The sequence below is a fragment of the Arachis stenosperma genome, chromosome 5 (assembly GCF_014773155.1).
Source record: "Arachis stenosperma cultivar V10309 chromosome 5, arast.V10309.gnm1.PFL2, whole genome shotgun sequence".
In the NCBI taxonomy this organism is placed as follows: domain Eukaryota; kingdom Viridiplantae; phylum Streptophyta; class Magnoliopsida; order Fabales; family Fabaceae; genus Arachis; species Arachis stenosperma.
In genome coordinates this window covers 119446959-119453629 of record NC_080381.1, presented here as the reverse complement: position 1 = coordinate 119453629, position 6671 = coordinate 119446959, and the positions used below count along the sequence as shown (strand labels likewise).

Here is a 6671-nt window from a genome sequence, read left to right as displayed (position 1 = left end):
GTGCACTGGGTTGTCCAAGTAATAAACCTTACGTGAGTAAGGGTCGATCCCACAGAGATTGTTGGTATGAAGCAAGCTATGGTCATCTTGTAAATCTCAGTTAGGTGGAAAATAAATGATTATGGAGTTTTCAAATAATAATAATAAATAAACAGAAAATAAAGATAGAAATACTTATGTAAATCATTAGTGGAAATTTCAGATAGGCGTATGAAGATGTTGTGCTCCTTTTGAATCTCAGCTTTCCTACTGCCTTCATCCAATCCTTTTTACTCCTTTCCATGGCAAGCTGTATGTAGGGCATCACCGTTGTCAATGGCTACATCCCATCCTCTCAGTGAAAAAGGTCCAAATGCTCTGTCACGGCACGGCTAATCATCTGTCGGTTCTCGATCATGTTGGAATAGAATCCATTGATTCTTTTGCGTTTGTCATCACGCCCAACAATCACGAGTTTGAAGCTCGTCACAGTCATTCAATCCCTAAATCCTACTCGGAATACCACAGACAAGGTTTAGACTTTCCGGATTCTCATGAATGCCGCCATCAATTCTAGCTTATACCACGAAGATTCTGATTGAGGAATCTAAGAGATATGCGCCCGGTCTAAGGTAAAACGGAAGTAGTTGTCAGTCACGTGTTCATAGGTGAGAATGATGATGAGTGTCACGGATCATCACATTCGTCATGGTGAAGTGCAACGAATATCTTAGAACAGGAATAAACTGAATTGAAAAGAAAATAGTAGTAATTGATGCAGAAATCCACTTCCGGGCGCACTTGGTGTGTGCTTGGGCTGAGCTTGAGCTTTACATGTGTAGAGGCGTCTTTTGGAGTTGAACGCCAAGTTGTAACGTGTTTTTGGCGTTCAACTCTGGTTCGTGACGTGTTTCTGGCGTTTGACTCCAGAATGCAGCATGGAACTGGCATTGAGCGCCAGTTTACATCATCTAATCACGAATAAAGTATGGACTATTACATATTACTGGAAAGCTCTGGATTTCTACTTTCCAACGTCATTGAGAGCGCACCATTTGGAGTTCTGTAGCTCCAGAATATCCATTTCGAGTGCAAGAAGGTCAGAATCCAACAGCATCAGCAGTCCTTTGTCAGCTTTCTTATCAGAGTTTTGCTTAGGTCCCTCAATTTCAGCCAGAAAATACCTGAAATCACAGAAAAATACCCAAACTCATAGTAAAGTCCAGAAATGTGAATTTAGCATAAAAATCAATGAAAACATCCCTAAAAGTAACTATATCCTACTAAAAATTACCTAAAAACAATGCCAAAAAGCGTATAAATTATCCGCTCATCACAACACCAAACTTAAATTGTTGCTTGTTCCCAAGCAACTGAAAATCAATAGGATAAAAAGAAGAGAATATACTATAAATTCCAAAATATCAATGAATATTAGTTCTAATTAGATGAGCGGGACTTGTAGCTTTTTGCTTCTGAATAGTTTTGGCATCTCACTTTATCCTTTGAAGTTTAGAATGATTGGCATCTATAGGAACTTAGAATTTCAGATAGTGTTATTGATTCTCCTAGTTAAGTATGTTGATTCTTGAACACAGCTACTTTTATGAGTCTTGGCCGTGGCCCTAAGCACTTTGTTTTCCAGCATTACCACCAGATACATAAATGCCACAGACACATAACTGGGTGAACCTTTTTAGATTGTGACTTAGCTTTGCTAAAGTCCCCAGTTAGAGGTGTCCAGAGCTCTTAAGCACACTCTTTTTGCTTTGGATCACGACTTTAACCACTCAGTCTCAAGCTTTTCACTTGGACCTGCATGCCACAAGCACATGGTTAAGGACAGCTTGATTTAGCCGCTTAGGCCTGGATTTATTTTCTTGGGCCTTCCTATCCGTTGATGCTCAAAGCCTTGGATCCTTTTTACCCTTGCCTTTTTGGTTTTAAGGGCTATTGGCTTTTTCTGCTTGTTTTTTTTTATATTTTTTTTGCAAGCTTTTGCTTTTTCACTGCTTTTTCTTGCTTCAAGAATCAATGAGGCGTGTAAAACGCCCTTTGCATGCAATCCTGGCGTTCAACGCCAGATTGATTCTTGTTTCTGGCGTTGAACACCAGCTTTATGCTTGTTTTGGGCGTTCAACGCCCATTTGAAGCATGTTTCTGGCGTTGAACGCCAGTTCCATGCTTGTTTCTGGTGTTCAGTGCCAGCTCTCCTCAGGGTGTATTCCTGGCGTTTAAACGCCAGGATGTTGCTTGTTTCTGGAATTTAACGCCAGATCCATGCTCTGTTCTGGCGTTGAACGCCAGCCAGATGCTCCTTACTGGCGTTTAAACGCGGGTAAGCTCTTTCTCCAAGGTGTGCTTTTTCTTTTGCTGTTTTTGATTCTGTTTTTAATTTTAGTATTTATTTTGTAACTCCACATGATCATGAACCTAATAAAACATAAAGAAGAAATAAAATAAAAATAAAATTAGATAAATAAAAATTGGGTTGCCTCCCAATAAGCGCTCCTTTAATGTCACTAGCTTGACAGTGGGCTCTCATGGAGCCTCACAGGTGATCAGGTCAATGTTGTAGACTCCCACAATCAAACTTAGAGTTTGGATGTGGGGATTCAACACCAAACTTAGAGTTTGGTTGTAGCCTCCCAACACCAAACTCAGAGTTTGATTGTGGGGGCTTTGTTTGACTCTGCACTGAGAGAAGCTTTTCATGCTTCCTCTCCATGATTGAAGAGGAACACCCTTGGGTTTTAAACACAAGGTAGTCCCCATTCAATTGAAGGACTAATTCTCCTCTGTCAACATCAATCACAGCTCCTACTGTGGCTAGGAAAGGTCTTCCAAGGATGATGCATTCATTCTCCTCCTTCCTAGTGTCTAAGATTATGAAATCAGCAGGGATGTAAAGGCCTTCAACCTTTACCAACACGTCCTATACCAATCCATAAGCTTGTTTTGCTGACTTGTCTGCCATTTGTAATGAGAATATGGCAGGCTGTACCTCAATGATCCCCAACTTCTCCATTACAGAGAGTGACATAAGATTTATGCCTGACCCTAGGTCACACAGAGCCTTCTCAAAGGTCATGGTGCCTATGGTACATGGTATTAGGAATTTGCCAGGATCTTGTCTCTTTTGAGGTAATGTTTGCTAAATCCATGTATCTAGTTCATTAATGAGCAAGGGAGGTTCATCTTCCCAAGTCTCATTACCAAATAATTTGGCATTCAGCTTCATGATGGCTCCTAGATATTGAGCAACTTGCTCTCCAGTTACATTTTCATCCTCTTCAGAGAAAGAATAGTCTTCAGAGCTCATGAATGGCAGAAGGAGATTTAATGGGATCTATATGGTCTCTATATGAGCCTCAGATTCCTTCAGGTCCTCAATAAGGAACTCCTTCTTGCCTGGGAGACGTCCCATGAGGTTTTCCTCATTGAGATTCACGTCCTCCCCTTCCTCTCTAGGTTTGGCCATTTTGATTATATCAATGGCCTTGCACTCTCTTTTTAGATTCTCTTCAGTATTGCTTGAGAGAGTACTAGGAGGAGTTTCAATGACTTTCTTACTCAACTGGCCCACTTGTGCCTCCAAATTTCTAATGGAAGACCTTGTTTCACTCATAAAACTTAAAGTGGCCTTAGACAGATCAGAGACTAAGTTTGCTAAATTAGAAGTGCTCTGCTCAAAATTCTCTGTCTATTGCTAAGAAATGATGGATAAGGCTTGCTGTTGCTGAGCCTATTTCTTTCACCATTATTAAAGCCTTGTTGAGGCTTTTGTTAATCCTTCTATGAGAAATTTGGATGATTTCTCCATGATGAATTATAGGTGTTTCCATAAGGTTCACCCATATAATTTACCTCTGCTATTGCATAGTTTTCAAGATCATAAGCTTGTTCTTCAGGAAAGGCCTCTTTAGTACTGTTGGATGCATTTTGCCATCTATTCAGACTTTGAGAAATCATGTTGACTTGCTGAGTCAACATTTTGTTCTGAGCCAATATGGCATTCAGAGCATCAATTTCAAGAACTCCCTTCCTTTGAGGCGTCCCATTACTCACGGAATTCCTCTCAGAAGTATACATGAATTGGTTATTTGCAACCATGTCAATGAGTTCTTGAGCTTCTGCAGGCAATATCTTTAGGTGAATGGATCCACCTACAGAATGGTCCAGTGACATCTTAGAGAATTCAGATAGACCATAATAGAATATATCCAAAATGGTCCACTCTGAAATCATGTCAGAAGGACACCTTTTGGTCATCTGCTTGTATCTTTCCCAAGCTTCATAGAGGGATTCACCATCTTTTTGTTTAAAGGTCTGAACATCCACTCTAAGCTTGCTCAGCTTTTGAGGAGGAAAGAACTTAGCCAAGAAGGCCACGACCAGCTTATCCCAAGAGTCCAGGCTATCTTTAGGTTGGGAATCCAACCATATTCTAGCTCTGTCTCTTACAGCAAAAGGGAAAAGCATGAGCCTGTAGACTTCAGGATCTACTCCATTAGTCTTAACAGTCTCACAGATCTGCAAGAACTCAGTTAAAAACTGGTAGAAATCTTCTGATGGAAGTCCATAGAACTTGCAGTTCTGTTGCAGTAGAGCAACTAGTTGAGGTTTCAGCTCAAAATTGTTTGCTCCAATGGCAGGGATTGAGATGCTTCTTCCATCAAACTTGGAAGTAGGTGTAGTGTAATCACCAAGCATCCTCCTTGCATTATTATTTTCGGCTGCCATCTCCTCTTCTTTTTCGAAAGTTTCTCTAAGGTTGTCTCTAAACTGTTGTAATTTAGCTTCTCTTAGTTTCCTCTTCAGAGTCCTTTCAGGTTCAGGATCTGCTTCAACAAGAATATTCTTGTCCTTGCTCCTGCTCATATGAAAAAGAAGGGAACAGAAAATAATAATAGCGATCCTCTTTACCACAGTAGAGAGATTCCTTTATGTTAGTAGAAGAAGAAGGGAATAGAAGAAGGAAAAGGTAAGAATCCAAATACAAGGGTGAAGATAGGTTCAGATTCTTGAGATGAAGAGAAGTGTTAGTAAATAAATAAATAAATAGAATAGGATGAGAGAAGGAGAAATTCGAAAATAAATTTTGAAAAAGAGTTAGTGATTTTCGAAAATTAAGAGAAGAAATAAAATTAATATTAAAATTTAAAACAATTAGTTAATTAAAAGAATTTTGAAAAAGAGGGAGGTAATTTTCGAAAATTAGGGAGAGAAAAGTAGTTAGGTGGTTTTGAAGAAGATAAAATATAGTTAAAACAAAACAAAAAGTCAACTAGTTAGTTGAAAAAGATTTGAAATTTAATTTTGAAAAGATAAGAAGTTGGAAGATATTTTGAAGTTGAATTTTTGAAAAAGATATTTTAAAAAGATATGATTGAAAAAGATATTTTGAAAAAGATTTAATTTTTAAAATTAAAATTGATTACTTGACTAACAAGAAACTAAAAGATATGATTCTAGAATTTAAAGATTGAACCTTTCTTAACAAGAAAGTAACACTTCAAATTTTTTAATCAATCACATTACTTGTTAGTTAAGTTCCGAAAATTTGAAATAAAATTAAGAAGAAGATTTTGAAAAATATTTTTGAAAAAGTTTTTGAAAAGATAAGATTTTTAAAATTGAAAATTTGACTTGACTTATAAGAAATAGTTAAGTTTTAAAAAATTTTGACTAAGTGATGAGCGGATAATTTATACGCTTTTTGGCATTGTTTTTAGGTAGTTTTTAGTAAGTTCAAGCTACTTTTAGGGATGTTTTCCTTAGTTTTTATGTTAAATTCACATTTCTGGACTTTACTATGAGTTTGTGTGTTTTTCTGTGATTTCAGGTAAATTCTGATTGAAATTGAGGGATTTGAGCAAAACTCTGAAAAAGGCTGACAAAAGGACTGCTGATGCTGTTGGATTCTGACCTCCCTGCACTCGAAATGGATTTTCTGGAGCTACAGAACTCCAATTGGCGCGCTCTCAACGGCGTTGGAAAGTAGACATCCAGGGCTTTCCAGAAATATATAATAGTCCATACTTTATTCGAAGAATGACGACGTAACTTGGCGTTGAACGCCAAGTACATGCTGCTGTCTGGAGTTAAACGCCAGAAAAACGTCATGATCCGGAGTTGAACGCCCAAAACACGTCATAACTCAGAGTTCAACTCCAAGAGAAGCCTCAGCTCGTGGATAGATCAAGTTCAGCCCAAGCACACACCAAGTGGGCCCCGGAAGTGGATTTATGCATCAATTACTTACTCATGTAAACCCTAGTAGCTAGTCTAGTATATATAGGACATTCATCTATTGTATTAGACATCTTTTGACCATCTTTTGACCACTTTAACTCTTTATTCATTCGGTCACTTGATCATGGAGAGGGCTGGCCATTTGGCCATGCCTGAACCTCTTTCACTTATGTATTTTCAACGGTGGAGTTTCTGCACACCATAGATTAAGGGTGTGGAGCTCTGCTGTACCTCAAGTATTAATGAAGTTCTATTTTCTTTTATTCAAATCTCTCTTATTCTTATTCCAAGATATTCATTCGTACCCAAGAACATGATGAATGTGATGAGTTAGATAACCCTCATTATCATTCTCACTTATGAACGCGCGTGATTGACAACCACTTACGTTCTACATGCAACAGAGCTTGAATGTGTATCTCTTAGATTCCCCAACA

At 38.3% G+C, this 6671-nt stretch overlaps 1 non-coding gene across 1 annotated transcript; it reads left to right on the top strand.

Annotated features, from left to right (window-relative positions):
- The first annotated feature begins 4220 nt into the window (after positions 1–4220).
- On the top strand, positions 4221–4329 carry LOC130983517 (small nucleolar RNA R71). The gene has a single exon (XR_009087502.1). It is a non-coding gene; the product is annotated as a small nucleolar RNA R71 (small nucleolar RNA).
- Positions 4330–6671: the final 2342 nt, after the last annotated feature.